General features: G+C 36.6%; 1 protein-coding gene across 20 annotated transcripts in view; it reads left to right on the top strand.

Moving 5' to 3' along the window:
- ZNF644 (zinc finger protein 644) overlaps window positions 1–23,160 on the top strand; it is a 110,754-nt gene that overhangs the window by 45,697 nt on the left and 41,897 nt on the right. For 7 of the 20 annotated variants that reach the window (XR_006656209.3, XM_045199613.3, XM_045199610.3 and 4 more), the window contains exon 3: window positions 19,661–19,756. The exons of 12 other annotated variants lie outside the window; for them this stretch is intronic. The gene's annotated coding sequence lies outside the window, so the exon portion shown is untranslated. Of the gene's footprint in view, window positions 1–19,637; window positions 19,757–23,160 lie in introns of all 20 variants that reach the window. One more of the 20 variants, XM_071220957.1, reaches the window with a different exon arrangement.

Here is a 23,160-nt window from a genome sequence, read left to right as displayed (position 1 = left end):
TAGTGAAAAGCCTGTTAATTTTGTTGACCTTTTCATAAAGTCAACCCTTTTCTCATTTTTTTCTATTTTTTGTTTGCTATTTTGTTTATCTTTGGTGTAATCCTTATATCCTTCCTTCTCCTAGATTGGGTTTAGTGTTCTTTTCTAATTTCCAGAGGTATAAACTTAGGTTGTTGATTTAAGATTTTTATTATTTTTAAAAAGTATTTATAGCTATAGCCTTTCAGCACTGCTCTCATGTACCTCACTAAACTTTGGTAGGTTGTGTTTTCATTTTCATATGTCTCAGGTATTTTATAATTTTTCCTTTTCTCTTTTTTTGACTCATTGGCTGTTTAAAAGTGTGTTGTTGAATTTCCACATATTTCTGTATTTTTCAGGTTTCATTGTGCTGTTGATTTCTAATTTTATTCCATTCTGATCACAAATGGTATTTCTAACATTTTAATCTACTTGAAATTGTTACAACTTGGGTCGGGAAGATGGCGGCGAGATAGGTGGGAGCAGAGTCCACTTCCCCTCAACACCAGTGAAACACCTAGCTGATCTGAGGAATAGAGCGAACAGCCAACGGTATTCCAGCATATATGAAGGTCGGAGACAAAAGATAGAGGACATTGAAAGATCTCATGGTGAGACAATAAAACCTGGAGTGTTGAAAAGACCAGAGTTAGACCGTGTTACACACATAAACGTCAGCTCAAGACCAGTGAGCACAGGAGATTAAGGAGACAGCACCACTGAATCCCATTGGCATTCTACTATAGAAGTTCATACCATAAACCCAGGGAGTCAGAATAGATCAATTTAAGAAGCAGAGGCTAACAAGAAGAGTCTCACAAACAATGGGAAGACAAAGAAACAATCCCCAAATGAAAGGAAAGGAGGAAGCCTCAGAAAGAATGCTAACTGAAAAAGAGGCAAGTCAACTATCAGATACTGAGTTCAAAGCAGTCAGTGGTCATCAGGAAGCTCACTGAGCTCTCCGAGCTCAAAGAAAACTACCAGAAACTACAGGGAAACTACAATGAACTCACTGAAACTATATCAACATGAAAAAGGATATAGAAACTATCAACAAGGGCCAAGAGGAAATGAAGAATACAACTTCTGAATTGAAGAACACAGTAGAAGGAATGAAAAGCAGACTTGATGAAGCAGAGGATCGGATCAGCGAGCTGGAGGACAAAGTAGAAAAAAAAACACCCAGAAAGAGCAAGAAAAGGAAAAGAGGCTCAGAAAGAATGAAGAGGTAATAAGGGAAATGCAGGACAACATGAAACGTAACACTATCCGTATAATAGGAATACCAGAAGGAGAAGAAGAAGAGCAAGGGATAGAAAACCTGTTTGAAAAAGTAATGATGGAAAATTTCCCTAATCTGAGGAGAGAAAAAGTCACCCAAATCCAGGAATCACAGAGAGTCCCAAACAAGAGGAACCCAAAGAGACCCACTGCAAGACACATCATAATTAAAATGGCAAATTTCCAAGACAAAGAGAGGATCTTAAAGGCAGCAAGGGAGAAAAAGGAAGTAACATACAAGGGAGCCCCAATAAGGTTAGCAGCTGACTTCTCAATGGAAACGCTCCAAGCCAGAAGAGAATGGCAAAAAATATTCCAAGTAATGAGAACCAGAGGCCTGCAACCAAGACTACTTTACCCAGCAAGGCTCTCCTTCAAGATAGAAGGCCAAATAAAGAGTTTCCCAGACAAAAGAAGTCTAAAAGAATACACTTCCATCAAGCCAGCTCTGCAAGAGATGCTAAAGGGACTGCTCTAAGGAAAGGAAGGAAAACAGAAAGAGAGAGGAACACAGGTAGGAAAAAATGGCAATGAATAACCACCTATTGATAATAACCTTAAACGTAAATGGATTAAATGCTCCAATCAAAAGACATAGAATAGCTGAATGGGTAAGAAAACATGACCCACACATATGCTGCCTACAAGAGACCCATCTCAGGACAAAAGACTTACACAGACTGAAAGTGAAGGGCTGGAAACAAATTTTCCAAGCAAACGGACCAGAAAAAAAAAGCAGGGGTAGCAATACTCATATCAGACAAAATAGACTTCCAAAGAAGGGCCATAAAGAGAGACCCAGAAGGTCACTTCATAATACTCCAAGGAAGAATCCACCAAGAAGACATAAACATTGTAAATATATATGCACCCAACATAGGAGCACCCAAATACATTAAGAAAATCTTGGAGGACTTCAAGAAAGATATTGACAGCAACACAATTATAGTAGGGGACTTTAACACCCCACTCTCAAAAATGGACAAGTCTTCCAAACAAAATATCAAGAAGGATATTGTGTCACTTAACAATACCCTAGATGAAATGGATTTAACTGATATATATATATAGCTTTTCATTCCAAAGAAGCAAAATACACATTCTTTCCAAGTGTACATGGAAGTTTTTCAAAGATAGACCACATGATAGGACACAAAGCAAGTCTCAGCAAATTCAAGAAAATTGAAATCATATCAAGCATTTTCTCCGACCACAAGGGACTGAAACTAGAAACCAACCCCAAAGGAAAAACCCCAAAACACTCAAAATCATGGAGACTGAATAACATGCTATTAAACAATGAATGGGTCAAGAACGAGATTAGGGAAGAAATCAAAAACTTTCTGGAAACAAATGAAAATGAACTCACAACAACCCAGAACCTATGGGACACAGCAAAGGCAGTCCTGAGAGGGAAGTTCATAGCAATACAGACCTACCTTAAAGAGATAGAAACATTTCAAACAAACAACCTAACCCTATGCCTACAAGAACTGGAGGAACAACAACAAAGACAGCCCAGAGCAAGCAGAAGGAGGGAAATAACCAAGATCAGAGCAGAGTTAAATGACATAGAGACTAAAAGCACAATTCAAAGGATCAATGAATCCAGGAGCTGGTTTTTTGAAAAGATAAACAAAATCAACAAGCCTTTAAGCAGGCTCATCAAGAAGAAAAGAGAGAGGATCCAAATAAACACAATTAGAAATGAAAGAGGAGAGATTACAACTGATACCACAGAAATACAAAGGATTGTAAGAAACTACTACGAAGTCCTGTATGCCAAGAAATTTGAAAACCTAGGTGAAATGGACACATTTCTAGAAAAATATAATCTTCCAAAACTGAATGAAGAAGAAGCAGAAAACCTGAACAGACCAATAACAGCAGACGAATTGAAGCAATCATCAAAAAACTCCCAACACACAAAAGCCCTGGACCAGATGGTTTCACAGGAGAATTCTACAAAGCATTTAAGGAAGAGCTAACCCCTATCCTTCACAGACTATTCGAAAAAATCCAAACTGATGGAAGACTCCCAAACTGTTTTTATGAAGCCAGCATCATCCTAATCCCCAAACCAGATAAAGACACAACAAAGAAAGAAAACTTCAGGCCAATATCGCTGATGAACATAGACACTAAAATTCTCAACAAAATATTGGCAAACCACATCCAGCAATACCTTAAAAAGATCATACACCATGACCAAGTGGGATTCATCCCAGGGATGCAAGGATGGTACAATATTCGCAAATCAGTAAACATAATACATCACATCAACAACAGCAAAGACAAAAATCACATGATCATATCAATAGATGCGGAAAAAGCATTTGACAAGATACAGCACCCATTTCTGATAAAAACACTCAGCAAAGTGGGAATAAAGGGAGCAGTCCTCAACATAATAAAGGCCATATATGAGAGACCTACAGCCAACATCATACTTAATGGACAAAAACTTAGAGCTTTCCCACTAAGATCAGGAACAAGACAAGGATGCCCTCTCTCACCACTCCTATTCAACATAGTATTGGAAGTCTTCACCACAGCAATAAGACAAGAAAAAGAAATAAAAGGCATCCAAATTGGAAAGTAGGAAATGAAACTGTCACTGTTTGCAGATGATATGATAGTGTACATGGAAAGTCCTATAGACTCCACCAAAAAACTACTCGACCTAACAAATGAATTTGGCAAAACAGCTGGGTACAAAGTCAATACTCAGAAATCAAAGGTATTCCTGTATACCAACAACGAAACTGCAGAAACAGAAATCAGGAAAAAAATCCCATTTGATACAGCAACAAGAAAAATCAAGTACCTAGGAATAAACGTAACCAAGGAGGTAAAAGACCTGTACTCGGAAAACTACACAACACTGAAGAAAGAAATTAAGGAAAACACAAACAAGTGGAAATATATACCATGTTCATGGCTCGGAAGAATTAACATCATCAAAATGTCCATACTACCCAAAGCAATTTATAGATTCAATGCAATACCTATTAAAGTATTCTATATTCTATATAAAGTATTAAAGTATTTCTATATTGCTGCTTTTATTATTTATTCTTTGTCTTTGGATTTTGACAGTTTTATATTAACTGTATCTCAGTCTGTATCTCTGCATTTATCCTGCTTGGAGTTTGTTGAGTCTCTTGTATGTTTAAATTTATGTCTTTTTATTAAATTTTGGGTGTTTATGGCCAATATTTTTTAAAATAATTGTTTCTGCCTCTTGCTCTTTGTTTTCTTCATCTCATTACAAATATGTTGGTACATTTGATGTGGTCTGCAGGTCTCTTAAGAGACCTGCAGGATTGTTTCACTGAATTTAGAATTTGTAGTCGTTAGTTCTTTTGTTTTCGCACTTGAAAATACTGTGTATACTTTATGATTTCAAATGGGAAATATATTATTCACATTGGTTTTTCCCTATAGGTGATATGTCATTTTACTCTGGCTTCTAATAAGACTTTTTGTTTTTAGTTTTTCAGAAGTTTTTATTATGTTTCTTGGTGTGGATTTGTTTAGGTTTTCCCTACATAGGGTTCATTCAGCTTCTTAGATTTGTAGGTTTATGTCTTTCACCAGCTTTGGGGGGTTTTCGCAGTAACTTCTTTAAATATTCAGTTAGCCTCACTTTTCTTTTTCCTCTCCTTATCCTCCAGTGATACGAGTGTTTGATCTTGCTATTTTCTCACAGCTCCCTAAGGCTCTGTTTTTTTCTTAGATTCTCTGTTGTTTAGATTAAGTGAATTCTACTGCTCTGTGTTCAGCTACACTAATTCTGACCTCTCTCATCTGTATTCTACTATTGAGCTTATACAAGGACTTTCTGAAAATTGGTTGCTACATATTTTATTTATATATTTGCTTCTTTTTTATAGCTTCTGTGTATTTTCCTAGGTTGTAGTTTTTAAATTTGTTTCAAGAAAAGTTGTAATCGCTTATTGAATCGTTCTTATAATGATTGTTTAAAACAGTTGTCAGATATAGTCTAACATTTGATTTTTCTTGTTAGTGTCAAGTGATTGTCTTATTAAAGTTGTAATTTTTCTGATGCTTGGTATGACGTGATTTTTTTCTATTTTATTCTGTACATTTTGACTGTTTTCAGAGATTCTGCACCCTTAGAAGTTTGTTTTTGTCTTAAAAGGTATATATTTAATCAAATACAGTGTGCAGGTCTTGGACTACTTTTGTAGGCCATTTTTTTTGTAACAATTTAATTATCTCAATGTTGTTTTTACTTATTTCATTTATTTCATGCCCCCAAAGCTCCCCCTGGTCCCTGCTGGTACCTATAGGGAGAGGAAGATGCTTCCCCAGTCCAGGCCATCTGGTTTCTCTGGGTTTGGTGCTTGTTGTGGTGGGATCCCCTTGCTGGTGCTCCTCATCTACACACTAACTACTTCTGGGGTGGGGGAAGGCAATCTGTTACCTGGCTGTAAAGCGTAGTTTATTATCAGAGCTTCCAATTGGTTTCTCTTGCTGCTTCTGCTAAGTTTATCTGTCTGGACTACTGATCAGTGCAGGGAAGGAATTGAGCCTACTTGGAGTACCTTCTGGTGCTTTATTGAAAAACAGTGGGCCTGATTAACCTTCTGTTGGATATGGGGTCATACATAAGGTACCCTTCCACTATCCTCTGGTCCCAAGGGCCTTAACAAGTTCATCTTCCTTTTGACTCCTTTCAGATTTCTCCTTTGATTATCTTTTGTGTTAGTCCTGGTTTTATAGTTGTAATGAGCAGAGGGTAGGAGGGAGAGATGAGTCTAGACCAAAAGTACCACGATTACAATCCATGTTAATTACTATATTTTATTTATCCTGTATAAGATTATTAACATAAAAATCATTAGGTTCAAACTCTTTAAATGTTTGCCTTTTAAAAAAATAGTAGCATATGTAATTAGTCAGTATACCATGAATATAGCATCTGTTATAGAGTGATAGTTTTCTAATGTTCCAAATGACAAAGGTGACTTAGATAAGAGTAATTTGCCTGTTATTTTATGGTAAGGCTTTGAAAAGATCTAAGGAATTTCACAAATATATACATATTTATATATAACTAATAAAACTTACATGGTTAATATTTACTTGTCCGCTCCTTCTAGTCTCTTAGAATATGCCTATCTAGTTTTAAGTGAATTATTAGGAAATAGAAGAAAGAACAGAATGCCTGGAAGAGAATTCTACTCTATGCAATTCTTATTTATGCCAAAATGACTGTAAAACAGTTGTTTTTCAAGTGACTCTTCTCACACAGTCAAAACTGCCACAGGTGAACACGTGCGTTAAAACTACAACTTAAAGAAATATTTCCGATTTCTGCCATTGGCTCTCTTTGAAGACCTCTACCCTAATAGTATCTCTGTAGTTCACTACCTGTTACACCTACAGTGATGATGTTGACAAGGATTTGTTTCTGGGTACATACATGGGCTGAAGGGATGTTTGGTCATGGAAAAATTGCAGTTTCTGGAATATTAAAACTTTCTTAAGGCTGTGAAGCAAAAATGTATGATAAATTGGTAAGTTTTATGGAGTCTTCATTACATTGGCATGATGTCTTACTCACTCAAGGTTTAGTCCTCTTTCCTCCCCCAGAATATTACTGTGAGGGTGAGCTAGAAAGTTTGAAGCTTCTAACCATGGCTTAGTCTTTCTGGTGAGCAGCCCCCACCCAGGAGCTCATCAAGAGTAACCTCATTAGAACAAAAGATACTTTTATCACGAAGGAAGTTCCAAGGGATTTAGGATCTATGTAAGATTTTCCTTTCATTCAGAAAATTACAAGGTAAGTTTTAGGAGCACTTTGTTAGCAAACATGGGCAGAGACCAGGTATATATTTATTATGTGACACAGAATTCTTTATATATTCAGGGCATTAACCTCTTATTAAATATGTGATTTACTAATATATTCTCCATTCCATAAGTTGCCTTTCCCCTCTTATTATGTCCTTTGATTCAAAGAAGTTTTTAAGTTTGATGTAGTCCCATTTGTCTATTTTTACTTTTGTTTCCTGTACTTTTAGTGTCATAACCAAGAAACCATTGCCAAATCCAGTGTCGTGAAACGTTTCCCGTATTATTTTTCCACTTGAAAAACAACTGTTTCATAGTCATTTTGGCATCAATAGAAATTGCATAGAGTAGAATTCTCTTCCAGGCATTCTCTTCTTTCTTCCATTTCCTAGTAATACACTTAAAACTAGTTAAGCATATTCTAAGAGACTGGAAGGAGTGAACAAAACAAGCCAGGGTCAAGTTTTTATTTAAAATGTATTATAATGGGACCCAAGCAAGAGGAGAGAATGAAGGGTAGGGAACACAATGTGGACACTGGAACATGATGACGTGGCCAGGGCCGCAGCCTCTACCTTTGGGGAGAGGGATGAAAAGAAAAGGTGAGGGCAGGATAAGAATTTTACAGTTTTAGCTCTAATGTGTAGGTCTGTAATCCATTTCGAGTTAATTTTGTATATGATGTAACATACAGTCTATTTGGGCTAGTGTCACAAAATACTACATACTGGGTGGCTTATGAACAACACAGAAATTTATTTCTCACAATTCTGCAGGCTAGAAGTCCCCAGATCAGGGTGCCAGCATGGTCAAATGTGTCCAGGGCCCTTCTGTAGGTTGTAGACTTCTTATTGTGTTCTTACATGGCAAAAGGGGCAGGGAGCTCTCTAGAACTTCTTTTACAAGGGCATTAATCTTAATGATGAGGGCTCTTTCCCCCTGATCTAATTACCCCAAAAGCCCCACCTTCTAATACCATCACATTGAGCATTAGGATTTCAACATATGAATTTTGGGGGAGCACTAACATTCAGACCATAGCATGATAGAAGCTAAGAATCCGGCTTTGTTGTTTTGAATATGTTTATTCAGTTTTCCCAGCACCATTTGTTGAAGGACTGTTTGTTTCCTATCGGATGATCTTGGCATCCTTACGAAAAATCATTTGACCTCCTATTGAGGGTATATTTTTGAGTTCTCTATGGTATTCCATTAGTCTGTATGTCACACTATTTTGATTACTGTAGCTTTGTAATAATAATGAATTGTAAGACCTGCATCTTTGTTCTTTTTCAGGATTGCTTTAGCTATTTGGGGTCTCTTGTGATTCCATATGAATTTTAGGATTAATTGAGGATTTACTCTAGTAACAACTTTGATATAATATAGCAATGTTAATTATAATCATCATGTTGTACATTACATCCCTAGGACCTATTTGTTTTACAGTTGGAAGTTTGTACTTCTTGATCACATTCCTTTAATATCCCTTTCCCTGACCCCCTGCCTCTGGTAACTTACAAATACTATTTCTTTGTTTATGAGTGTGGGGTGTGTGAGTGTGTGTGTTTTAAGATTCCACGTATAAGTAAGATCATATAGCATGTGTCTTCCTCTGTCTGACTTATTTTACTTAGTATAATTCCCTCAAGGCCCATCCATGTTCTTGCAAATGGTAGGATTTCCTATTTTTTAAAATATTTTCTTATTTTTAGAGAGACAAGAAGGGAAGGAGAAGGAGAGGGAAATATCACTGTGTGGTTGCCTCTTGTGTGCCCCCTACTGGGGACCTGGCCTGCAACCCTGGCGTGTGCCTTGACTGGGAATCGAACTGGGGACCCTTTGCTTTGCAGTCCAGCACTCAGTCCACTGAGCCACACCAGCCAGGGCAAGATTTCTTATTTTTTGTGTTGAATAATATTCCATCATATCACATAGACACACACACACACCCCACCTTTCTTTATTCATTCATCAATGGATATTTAAGTTGTAAGTATGTCTTGACTGTTGTAAATAATGCTGCTATGAACATGAGGGTACAGATAACCTTTTTGAGTTAACGTTTTCATTTTCTTCAGATAAATACCTTGAAGTGGAATTGCTGGATCATATGGTAGTTCTATTTTTAATATTTTTGAGGACCCCACATACCATTTTTTGTAGTAGTTGGACCAATTTATATTTCACCAACCATTCCCTTTTCTCCACATCCTTGCCAATATTTCTTACCTCTTATCTTTTTGATGATAGCCATGCTCACAGGTGTGGGGGATATATTATTGTGGTTTTGATTTGCATTTTTCTAATTACTAGTGATATTGAGCATCTTTTCATTACTTGTTGGCTATTTGGATATCTCCTTTGACAAAATGTCTATTCACGTTATGTAGACGTGGTGAACTATGTGCACACAGAAGTGCAAGTCTGTGGGTGAGACTTGAACTCAAAAATCTCAGCATAACATGTACATATACCGCTGTGGTTTTGCCCATTTTTAAGTTGGATTTTCTTTATTGAGTTATATGAGTTCTTCATGGATTTTGTATATTAACACCTTATTGAATGTATAGTTTACAAATATTTTTTCTTTTTTTTTTTAAGACTGATTTCTTTATTTTAGAGAGAGGGGAAGGGAGGGAGAAAGAGAGAAACATCAATGTGTGGTTGCCTCTCGTGCACCCCCAACTTGGGACCTGGCCCGCAACCCAGGCATGTGCCCTGACTGGGAATCAAACTGGCGAACCTTTGGTTCCTAGGCCTGCACTCAATCCACTGAGCTACACCAGCCAGGGCATTTACAAATAATTTTTTTTCCATTACATAGGTTGTCTTTTCACTTGGTTGATTGTTTTCTTTGTTTTTTTTTTTTTTTTTTTTTTTTTTTTCTCTCTGCAGAAGCTTTTTAGTTTGATGGAATCCCACTTGTTTGGTTTTTATTTTGTTGCTTGTTCTTTAGGTGTCATGTCCAAAATATAATTGCCAATACCCATGTCAAGGAACTTTTTTTCTTATGTTTTCTTCTAGGAGGTTCATTTAAGTCTTTAATCCATTTCAAGTTAGCTTTTGTGATTGATATAAGATAGGGACGGATTGATTTTTGTATGCTGCAGCTTTGCTATAGGTAGCAAAGTCATCTGTGAACAAAGGTGTCTTTATTTCTTTCTTTCAAAATTGGATGCCTTTTATTTCTTTGTCTTGCCTAGTTGCTCTGGGTAGGACTTCTTGCACTATGTTAAATAGAAGGAGTGAAAATGGGCATCCTTGTCTTGTTCTTGATCTTAGAGGAAAGCTTTTTGTCTTTTTTGCCCTTTAGTGTGATGTTAATAGTGGGTGTTTCATATGTTGCCTTCATTATGTTGAGGAAATTTTTTTGTATTCCTATTTGTTTTTTTAAGTATATTTTATTGATTATGCTATTACAGTTGTCCCATTTTTCCCCTTTATTCACCTCTGCACTACACCCCCCTCCCACCTGCACTCCCCTGCCCCACTTAGTTCATGTCTGTGGGTCATACATATAAGTTCTTTGGTTTCTCCATTTCCCATACTATTCTTAACCTCCCCCTGTCTATTTTATACCTACCATTTATGCTTCTTATTCCCTGTACCTTTTCCCTCATTCTCCCTCCTCCCTCTCCCCGCTGATAATCCTCCATGTGATCTCCATTTCTGTGATTCTGTTCCTGTTCTAGTTGTTTGCTTGGTTTGTTTTTGTTTTTGTTTTTTAGGTTCAGTTGTTGATAGTTGTGAGTTTGTTGTAATTTTATTGTTCTTAGTTTTTGATCTTTTTCTTAGGTAAGTCTTTTTAACATTTCATGTAATAAGGGCTTGGTGATGATGAACTCCTTTAGCTTTATGTTGTCTGGGAAGCACTTGATCTGCTCTTCCATTCTAAATGATGGCTTTGCTGGAGAGAGTAATCTTGGATGGAGGTCCTTGCTTTTCATGACTTTGAATACTTCTTTCCAGTCCCTTCTTGCCTGCAAAGTTTCTTTTGAGAAATCAGCTGATAGTCTTATGGGAACTCCTTTGTAGGTAACTGTCTCCTTTGCTCTTGCTACTTTTAAGATTCTCTCCTTATCTTTAGTCTTGGGTAATGTAATCATGATGTGCCTTGGTGTATGCTTTATTGGGTCCAACTTCTTGAGGACTCTCTGAGCTCCCTGGACTTCTGGAAGTCTATTTCCTTTGCCATATTAGGGAAGTTCTCTCCATTATTTGTTCAAATAAGTTTTCAATTTCTTGCTCTTCCTCTTCTACTGGCACCTCCATGATTTGGATGTTGGAACATTTAAATTTGTTCCTTAGGTTTATAGGCTTCTCCTCATATTTTTGAAATCTTGTTTCTTACTTCTGTTCTGATCAAATGTTTACTTCTTCCTTCTGTTCCATATCATTGATTTGGTTCCTGGTTTCCTTCCCTTTACTGGTGGTTCCCTGTACATTTCTCTTCATTTCACTTTGCATAGCCTTAACTTTTTCCTCTACTTTGCGACCATACTCAGCCATTTCTGTGAGCATCCTGATTACCAGTGTTTGAACTGTGCATCTGATAGGTTGGCTATCTTTTCATCACTTAATTCTATTTTTGGAGCTTTGATCTGTTCTTTCATTAGGGCCATATTTTTTTGTCTCGGTGTAGCTGTTACATTGTAAGTGGCAGAGCCTTAGGTATTTGACAGGGTAGAGCAACCCATGTTGCTGTGTTGTGTCACTGTATGTGGGGGAGGGGTCCAAGAGGGAACCATGCCACTTTCTTACTCTTGGCCGGCTTGCAGTACTTCCCCTGCTACCCACAAGCAAACTGGGCCCTTCTGCTGCTGATTCCTGGGTGGGTGGATGGTTATGTGTACATTCTAGGACTCAGTGGGTCTCTCCAATGAACTCTCCTGTGAGGCTGGGAATTTCTCTCGCCGCTGCAACCCGCACAGTTTTTACACCAGAGATTTTGAGATTTTATTTCCCCACGCTGGAACCCTGGGTTGTGTGGTCTATCTCACTCTCCAGTTGTTCCTCCCGGTTTATCCACATGCAAATGTGGGACAATGTGGTCCGCCAGCCACAGCCTTGCCATGCATCCTTTCCACCCCGTCTGCCCTGCCCATCTCTCTGCCCCTCCTACCAGTCTGAATGAAAATTTCTTCTTTAACTCATAGGTTGTCGGACTTCCATATAGTTTGATTTTCTGGCAGTTTTAGTTATCTTTTTGTTAGTAAATGTGGTGGTGTCCTTCTTTTGGTTGTGCAAGGAGGCAAAGTGTATTTACCTACGCCTCCATCTTGGCCAGAAGTTCTGTTCTTAATGTGTTCCTATTTGTTGAGGGGGTTCTTTTAAATCCTGAAATGATGTTGAATTTTGTCAAATTTTTTTTTATCAGTTGAGATGGTTATGCTTTTTTGTCCTTCCTTCTGTTAATGTGGTATATGGTATATTACATTGATTGTCATATATAGGACTATCTTAGCGTTCCAGGAATAAATCCTACTTGATCATGTTGTATAATTTTTTGAGTATATTGTTGAATTCTGTTTGGTAGTATTTTGTTGAGGATCTCATTCCCTTTTGTATTTGGATAATTGAAGGCTCACAGATGCCTGTAAAAGTGTAGCCATACTGCAGTGTATACTATACTTTTCTCTGTCTTTACCACTAAGGAAAATACGTTGAACAGAATGTGATAATATATTTTTTAATAGATAATCATTCATACTCACACACACCCATATTTGGTTCCTCATACCTCATATTAATCCCAACATATAGTAATCGTGATGCCTGGATTCTAGACCATGGTTTTCAATCATGGCTGCACATTCAGCTCCCTAAGAGATTTGAAAAATACATATATTCCTTTTATATATAATATATAATATTTTAAGATATATTTTAAAATAATAGTGCCAGAGCCACATTTCCAAATTCTTCAGAGGGGGAGTGAGCATCCTCTTTTTTTTTTTTTTTAAGATCTCCAAGTGCAGACATGTTTGAAAAACCTGTTGTAGATCATCCTGACTCTGTATTAAGAGTTGTGGTGGCGTAATTAAGAAAGCCCTGGACCTTAGCAAAATTGAATCAGATGTTTTAGGGAAGAAGTTTTGGAGTCTGTTTTTGAAAAGACTTAAATTTTTCTGAAGCACAGCTAGGTTTCTGACCACTAGTCCACAGTTTTCTCAGACTAGGTTTCTGACCACTAGTCCACAATTTTCTCAGACATAGAAAGGACAATCAGCAAACTATTTTAATTACAGTCATCTGCAAGGGCCCCAAATATTAGTTTTGTATGTTATGGGTTGAAAGGAGATATATATGTTTTATATATCAGGTATATAGTAGCTAAGTTACTCTCTTCTGACCAGTGATGAAATTGACATGAGCATCTATCCAGGTAGAGATCTATTTCATTGCTTCATAGGGTTGCAGTAATATGTGTGGGCAAGATTAAAATTTCTTCTTAGGCATACCTGCTCATATACCCAAACAGATTTTTTAAGTTGCAGTATTGAGCATATGTCACAGTAGACTAGAATCTTCATATGCAGTATAAAATAAAGCATCTCATTGGGTCCGTCAGGATGAGTATATTAGTCTGCAAGGGCTGCCATAAGAAAATACCGTGGACTGTGTGGCTTAAACAACAGAAATTTGTTTTTGTTTTCTTAGAATTCTGAAGGCTAAAAGTTAGGACAGTTTTGTTTTCTCTCGAAGCCTTTCTCACTGGCTTACGAATGATCACTTTTTTTGCTGTGTCTTTACACAGTCTTGTTTTCTGTGTAAGTTCAAAGCACTCATCCTTGGTGTCTTTGTATGTCCTGATCTCTCCTTACAAGGTCACTGGTCTAATTGGATTAGGGCCCACCCTAATAGCTTCATTTTAACTTAGTTACCTCTTTAAAGACCTTGTCTCCAAATACAACTATCTTTTGAGATATTGGGAATTAGGGCAGTAACATGATATTTTGGTAGGGTTAGCTCATTTGTTCTATAAACACATAATGTTCTATAACAATGCACTAACGAGTTGAATAAATTACTTACAATTTTTAGATGAATGTTTAATCATACTTTTAGAATATAATAACAAGATGTAATGCATTGTCAGACATGTAATTTTTGGTTTCTGTCAGATAATGCATTTGTGTTATCTAAAAGTTATACTAAAATATTTAGGAAAAAATGTCATAAATCTGAGAGGGAGTTAGAGCCTTATCTTTATGTCATTTATGATATGAATTTGTTTTAAAAATTCATTTTGACCAATTTTAATTATTATGATATTATCATAAACAATGTTTATACTATATGTCAAAATTATACAGTTCAATCTGGAGATAGTTGGTGTTTAGGCACCTGGAAGCTAATGATAGAACAATAAATGTTCAAGAGACAGTATTCTTATTTTTCTATTAGCAGCAATATTAAATAACCTTTTATCTTATGTGCACACTCGTAAGGCTGGTGAAAGGCTACCCAGAAACCTGCAGTGTGTCTGGATAAAAAAGTTGATAAAAAGAAAATGTGCTGGCTGTTATGGCTCATTGGATTGAGTCCGGCCTGCGAACCAAAGGGTCCCCAGTTCGATTCCTGGTCAGGGCACATGCCTGGATTGTGGGCCAGGTCCCCAGTAGGGAGCATGTGAGAGGCAACCACACATTGATATTTCTCTCCCTCTCTTCCTCCCTTCCTCTCTCTCTCAAAAAATAAATAAACGCTTTAAAAAAGAGTGCTTTGTTTAATTCCCATAATTGATTACAAGCTTTATTATCCTCTTATAGTTAGCCTGCGCTTTGTCTGTGTTTTCATTTAGATAGTTGCACACCTACTAGTTTTCAAAACAGTGTATATGAGGTCTGTCCAGAAGATATCCAGACATGTAATACTACATTTAGATACATTTATGGAAGAAGATACAATATATAAGAAACATTGTGGATAGGACAATGACATCTCAGTCCCCTTCAAAATAGGCATCTTGAGGCCTCACACAGTTCTCTCAGTCACCATCAGCTGCCCTGTTGAATTTTCCTAATCTCATCGACGGTCTGAAATCTCTCCGCTTTCAAAAGTGATTTTAGTTTGGGGAAAAGCCAGAAGTTGCGAGGCACCAAATCTGGACTGTAGGGCAGCTGAGTCACCTGGGTGATTTGATGTTTCACCAAAAAACTGCACAGTACGTGATGCATGAGTGGGCATGTTGTGATGAAGCTGCCAATCACCAGGTGCCCATAGCTGTGGCATTGTGAATCATCCAAGTAGTTTCTGTGGAGGAATGTTCAATCTTAACACAAAATTTGATGCGGATTCGTTGCTCTACTTACTTGGTCATTTTGAATGCCGTGTCCACACAGTACACATGTTTATTCAACAGCATCTACAACCCCTACTGACTAGTACAGTGACATCATCATTGCTCATGCGTGCGCATTCCAGTCCACTCTCCTTGTCTGCCAGGTTACATCAGTATCACATAAACCGTTGTCATCATATTAAGTGGCTGGACTTTTTCCAGAGAGACCTTTGTACAACAAGAGATATGACTCCCTTCTCTTGAAATTTTGGGTTTTTGGGAGAGAGAGATTAATCAGCAGTTACAGTCAGTTGAATATTTGAAAGACATTAGAACTCTGAAAGGGACAGTTCTTCAAAGCATATGAAAAAGGCCCTGGTTGGTGTAGCTAAGTGGATTGAGCGCAGGTCTGTGAACCAAAGTGTTACTGGTTCAATTCCCAGTCAGGGCACATGCCTGGGTTGCAGGCCATGTCCCCAGTAGGGGGTGTGCTACAGGCAAATGCACATTGATGTTTCACTCCCCCTCTTTCACCCTCCCTTCCCCTCTAAAAATAAATAAATGAAATCTTTTTTTTTTAAGCATATGAAAAAGGTATTTAAAATACAGAGTGTTCGAGGAAGGCTTTTCAGAGTAAACGATGTTTAGAGCTGTGATTTGAAGGAAGTGTTGAGTTAAAATTAACTACGCTTATGTTATGGAGGGCTGGAGAGGAGAGCAGAGGATTCCAGACCACAGAAACTGCATATACAGAAGCCCTGTTGTAAGGAGGATTGTGTTGGAAAATTTGAGAGAGGGCCAGTGTGGTTGAATTCCTGCGCACTGTTTGGAATAAAGTGTGAAACTAGCCTAGGGCAGGGCCCTTCCAAGCCATTTTAACTATGTTTAAGATTTGGAACTGTGTCCTCAGAGAGGAAAACATTGTGTTCCACAGAGGAGTAATGAACTCTGACAATAGGTGTGAAGAACTCATTGGAAAGGAACTGATAGATCCACTTAGAGGACAATTTGGAGAGATGGGAAGATGATCTATAAGTGAAGAAAAGGCCTGAAACAGATCCTTTTCTACTCTCCTCACTCCCTGTAAAGGCAATAACGTTGTTATTAAACTTGCATGTCTTTTACTATGTGTGTTTTTCATTAATATCTAAAGCAACTTAAAGTCTTTTAAGAAAATATGGAATTCAAAAACAAGCAAGAAAAAGGAAGCACTAAAGCATTATATTCACAGTCCATTGCTTCCTAAGAAAAATTTAACATTGAAACTGTAAGTCCATCATAGCAATACATACTTTTTTCCACAAAAGATTGACCTCTTTTGTTCTGTTTTTAAACTTTTGTACCAAGATATTTTACATTCTTATTTACCTAACTCATTGAAAAATTGATTTCTTTCCATTCCAATATTGTATTCCAGTATAACTTTTTCTGTTGCTTCAGTGATATATTTTGGAAAAAGAATTTCCTACCACTTGGTGGCACTACTTGGCTTAAAAATGAATCAGAATATCTTAACTGTGCTGTTCTACATAAATGATTAAGTTGAGAGGGGATGTATTTGATATTAAGCAACTTAACATTATAAATGTTTCATTCTGATTTTGTATATGAAATATTAATCGGCGATATAAAGTCTAGTTTTATTAAACTGTCATGGAATATAAAAATAGAAGTCAACACTTAGTTTAGAGAAGGAAGCAAATTTTTGATACAAATCATTTATATTCTATCTTAATCCTCTTTGTTTCTAAATGTCAAAAAATATTTTTAATATTAGAAACATCTTCAAATTCCTTTAATATTAATATTTTCTGAGATGTGTATTTTGTTTTAAATAAAGCTAAATTTCTTTTCGGGTGATAAATGGAACATAAAGGAAAACAGAAATTTTAAATTATTTAATTATGTATTACTGCAGCATTCTGAAAACTCAGTCCCTTTAAGATATTTTATTTATTTTGTTTAATTGGACAAAGGATCCTGAACTGTAAGATGTGGGAAATTATTATGTCCCCAGACATAACTTTAATAGCTAAAGTATTTGTAACTGTTGATTTCTAGGTTTCACATACAGCATATAAAATAATCTTTTTTTTTTTTTAATATAATGCATACAGGGAGGTACACAGAGTGTAAGTACAGATGTCAGTGACACGCCACAAAGTAAACACTCCATGACCACCACACATCAAGAAATAGAATACTGCCAGCAACCCAGAACCCCATTTCCTTTCCCAACCACTCTCTTTTTCCTGTATCCTGGAGTGACCACGGGCCTAGCTTCAAAGGATATAGCCTGTTTTTTCTTTTTAACTGGATTTGGGACTTTTATATAAATAGAATTATATAGCGTTGCTATTTTTCTCTGCTTATCTTGCTTATTAGCATTATACTTGGAAGATTCATGAATGTTTTCACATGGAGCTATAGCTGATAGTACATTTTATCACTATCCTTCTTTTGGACATTTGGATTGAATAACACTGTCATGAACATTCTTGTACATGTTACTTGGGGCACATGCACAACATTTATTTTAAGTATATGAGGTCTGTCCAGAAAGTATTCGGCTATGTAATATGAAAAATAGAGACATTTATTAAAGAAGATAGAAGATTGGAGAAACATTGTAGGTGGGACAGTGACACCTCAGTCCCCTTCAAAGTAGGCATCTTTAGACCTCACACAGTTCTCTTAGTCACCATCAGCTGCCCCGTCAAATTTTCCTGTGTATCTCATTGACAGTCTGAAATCTCTTCCCTTTCAAAAGTCATTTTAGTTTGGGGAAAAGCCAGAAGTTGTGGGGCAACAAATCTGAGCTGTAGGGAGGCTGAGTCACCTGGGTGTTTTGATGTTTCATCAAAAAATTCTGAGCGAGACATGATGCATGAGTGGGCATGTTGTGGTGAAGCTACCAATCACCAGTTTCCCATAGCTGTGGCCTTCTGACTCATCCGAATACTTTTCGTGCAGGAATGTTCAGGCTTAATTCAAGAGTTGATGCAGATTTGTCGCTCCACTCACTCAGTTATTTTCAACGCCATGTCCACACAGCACACAGGCTCCCTCAACAGTGTTTACCACCCCCACTGACTAGTACAGTGAAGTTGTCATTGTTCACACATGCTCATTCCAGTCCACTCTCCTTAGCTGCCAGGTTATATCTATGTTGCACAAACCTTTCTAGTTATATTAACAATAGCTGGGATTTTTCCAGACAGACCTCGTATATAAGGAGTAGAATAGCTAGGTCATTGGTGTATTATATATTCAAATTTAGAAGATAACATAAGAATTGATTTCACAGTAGTTGTACCTTTCCCATTAGCAGGATATGAGGGTTCCTATTGCTCCATATTCTCACCAGCATTTGGTATTAATAGCTTCTTTAATTTTAGTCCTTTTGGAGGATGCATTTCCTTGATTTCAAATGAGACTTAGTACTTCCATAAATTTATTGACTGTGTATCCTCTTTGTGAAGTCTCTTCTCCCCACGCCTTGCCATTTTTTTGTTATTACTACTGAGCTTTGTGTGTTACTGCTTTAAAGGAGTTACATATTTATGGATATGAGCCCCTCTTTTCTATTGGAGTTTCTGTCCTTTTTGTTTTGTTTTTAGAGAGATTTTGTGTGTGGTAGATACAAGCCCTTTGTTTAGTTACATTTATTGGAAAAACATACCCATTTTGACCTCATTTTTTGATGAAAGGAAGATCTTCAATTAAAAAACTTTGTTTTTAGAGAGAGAGGAAGGGAAGGAGAAAGAGAGGGAGAGAAACATTAATCATGCCTCTAGCATGCCCCCAACCCGAAGATCTGGATGGCATTCCAGGCATGTGCCCGGACTGGGAATCAAACTGGTGGCCCTTCTGTTTACAAGACAACACCCAACCCACAGAGGGTTATAATTTTAAATGTAGTTTTATTTATCATTGTTTTCCTTCAAAGTCAGTGCTTCCTGTGCCCTATTTAAGAAGTCTGTCCCTGCCCCAACGATATGAAGATATTCTGTTATGTTATTTTCTATAACTGATTTTCAGCCTTTTCCATCTCATGGCACACATAAACTAGTTACTAAAATTCTGCGGCACACCAAAAAATATATTTATTGCCGATCTGACAAAAAAACAGGTAAAATTTTGATTCACACCAGATAGCTATTATTGTGTTGGCTGTTGTCATTTTTTTAATTTGACAATTTTTTTTTAATCCTCACCTGAGGACATTTTTTTCATTGCTTTTAGAGAGAGGGGAAGGGAGAGAAACATCGATGTGAGAGTGAAACATTGATTGGTTGCCTCCTATACGCACCTGGACCGTGGATCGGACCCACCACCTAGGTATGTGCCCTGACTGGGAATTGAACCTATGACCCTTCAGTTTCAGGATGACGCTCCAACCATCTGAGCCACACTGGCCAGGGCAAATCTGTTGGGATATCACAAGTCATATTCTGGGCAACTTCATTATACATTTGTAAGAGAATTAGAGTGAAAAAGGCAAATACAGTCTTAGTATTGTTATGAAAATAGTTGTGATTTTGAAGATTCCCCGAAAGGATCCTGGGGACTCCCAGGTGCTCCGCACACTGCACCTTTGGGAACTGCTTTGCAGCATATATCCTTGACCTCAAAGAGTCTTAATATTATTTCATATCTTTCCAGACAATGCAAAGAACCTAAAACACTTTAATTCTCTTAATTGTCCCCTTTACCCTTTGTTCAGTGTATTTGCTATAATGCTCATGTATTTTTAACTCCATATATATTTTAATTTCCATAAGATATTATTTTATGTCATTATTTTAAATTTACCCACATGCTTACTATTTTATAACTTCTTATTCCTTCCTGTATCTTCAGGTCTCCATCTGTGATTATTTCTTTTTTTCTAAGAGCACCTTTTTAGTATATCATTTGTTGTAAATTGGTATTGAAAAAAATTGTCTTAGTTTTTGTTGTCTGGCTATGGGCTCTATTTCACCTTTGCCTTTGAATGATAGTTTTCTACTGGTTGGAATTCTGGATTGGCAGTTCTTTTTTTCTGGCTTTGCAATAGGTTTTTATGTTTTTTTACTTTTCAATTACTGTTGACATCCAATATTATATTAGTTTCTGGTGCACAGCATTTTCTTTTAACAATAATATTATCCCTTTGTGTTCTGTTGTTTCTGTTAAGAAAGTAGTTGTTAGTCTTGTCAATGCCTTCCAGCCAGAAAGACCAGGAAGAACACCTATAGCTGGACAAGTTTACTTGTTGCATGGAGATTCTGCACACAATAGAGAACCTTTGTCTCTCTAAGAGGGTATTAGAAAAGACCTATTACAGAATTTAAACTTCAGTTCGGCAATTTTAGAGAGGGTCTAAGGAAGTAGAAGTTTGCTTTAAATTGAATGTTGTCAGAACATAGGGTCATTTTATGATGCTGTCTTCCCTTTTTTACTTGTGAAATTCACATACATTCATCATTTTAATTGTATGGTAGTATTTATATGTTTACAGTATTGTGCAACCACCAGCTTTTTGGTTTCAAAACTGTTTCAACACTCCTGTATCCATTAAGTATTTATTTCCTGGTTCCCCTAGCCCATTTCCACTATCACCTGATGGTACCCTTACTGTTCTATGGATTTGCCTATTTTGATATTGCATGCTAGAAGAACCATGCTAAAAGAAACAATACATGACTTTTGTGTCTGGCTTCTTTTTCTTAGCATAATGTTTTCAAGGCTCATCCAAGTTGTAGCATGTACTTTGTTTCTTTTTTGGGCTATTATGAATAATGATGCTGTAAACATTCATGTACAGCTTTCCATGTATACATGTGTCTTCAGTTCTCCAGGGTGTATATATCTAGGAGTTGAGTAACTGAGTCATATGTAATTCTAAGTTACCTTTTTTAGGAAACACCAAACTTTTCCACAGTGGGTACACCATTTTACATTGTCACCAGCAATGTTTAAGGGTCTCTATTTCTCCACATTCTTATATTCTCAGTAACACTTGTTATTTTTCTTTTCTCTCCTTTTTTTAATTAAAGCTGTTCTAATGGGAGTAAAATAGTATCTCATTGTGGTTTTCACTAGCATTTTCTTAATGACCAAGATGTTGAACATCTTTTCCAGGGCTTGTTGGCCATTTGTATGTCTTTTGAGAAATGTCTATTCAGGTCCTTTGCCCATTTTAAAAATTGGGTTGCTTATGATTGGGTTGCAATATAATATGATGTATTACATTGATTGTTTTTCTTATATTGAAACATGGTTGCATTCCTGGAACAAATCTCACCTGGTTATAATATATAATCCTTTAATGTGCTGTTGGATTCAATTTGGTAGTATTTTGTTGAGAATTTTTGCACCCATATTCGTAAGGTTTTTTGTTGTTGAGTTGTTTATACATTCTGGACATTAAACCCTTAACAAGTATATACTGATAATGTCCTTTGGTGCACAAAAGTGTTTTATTAATGTTGTCCAATTTACCTATTTTTTGTCATGCTTTTTGCTCTTAGATTTAATAATCCATTACCAAATCTGGAATTATAAAGATCTACCTCTAGACTTTAAGAGCTTTATAGATTTAGTTGTTATATTTTATATTGTTGATACATTTTGATTCAATTTCTGTACATGATATGAGGCACTGTTCCAACTTTATTCCCTTGTGTGTGATTGTCCATTTTTCTCAGCAACATTTGTTGAAAAGACTATTTTTCCCCATTTGAATGGTCTTGGCACTTTTGTTAAAAATCAGTTGGCCATAGATGTTTGTGTTTATTTCTGGATTCTCAAATCTTCTATTCCATTGGTCTATATTTCTACCCTTATGCTAGTAACACATTGATTATAATAGCTTTGTAGTAAGTTCTTAAATCAGTGAGTCTTCTTACTTTATTTCTTTTTCAGTATTGTTTTTGATCCTTAGGGTCCTTTGCAGTTCCATATGAATTTGAGGATCAGCTTATCTATTTCTGCAAAAAAAAAAAAAAATGACCATTAGCATTTTGATTGGAATTGCATTGAATCTGTAGATCACTTTGGGAAATTTTGCCATCTTAAAAACACTTCATTTTTGAATCTGTGAACACAGATGTCTTTTCATTTATTTCAGCCTTCTTTCATATCTTTCAGCAATATTTTGTAGTTTTTACTGTGCAAGTCTTCTGCCTCATTGGTTACATGAGGCAGGTATTTTATTTTTGGATGGTTTTATAAATGGAATTATTTTCTTAATTTTTTTTTTGGTTCATTCATTGCTGGCATAGAAAAACAACTGATTTTTTGTATGTCCATCTTACACCTGCAGGTTTACTTAGTTGATGATATTAACTCTAGGGTGTGTGTGTGTGTGTGTGTGTGTGTGTGTGTAGTCTGTGGGATTTCCTGTATTTGGAGTCATGTTATCTGCAAATAGAGTTGGTTTTATTTCTTCAATCCCAATTTGATTTGTTAAATAAACACTTTCATTTTTCTTGCATAGTTGCTATGCCCACGACTTTCCAGTACAATGTTGAGTAGCAGTGGTGAAAGCATACAGTCTTGTCTTGTTACTGATCTTAAAGGAGAAAGCTTTATCTTTCACCATTGATGTGTATGTTAGCTGTGGGGTTTTGAAGGATGCTTTTTATCCTGTTATGGAAATTCCTTTCTATTCCTAGTTTGCTGGGTGTTTTTATCATGAAACAGTGTTGATTTTTGTAGTGTTCTTTATGTGTTTATTGAGATCAAGTATTTTTTCTTTG

Source organism: Desmodus rotundus, chromosome 3 (assembly GCF_022682495.2).
Source record: "Desmodus rotundus isolate HL8 chromosome 3, HLdesRot8A.1, whole genome shotgun sequence".
In the NCBI taxonomy this organism is placed as follows: Eukaryota; Metazoa; Chordata; class Mammalia; order Chiroptera; family Phyllostomidae; genus Desmodus; species Desmodus rotundus.
This window is presented reverse-complemented; position numbering and strand designations above follow the sequence as displayed.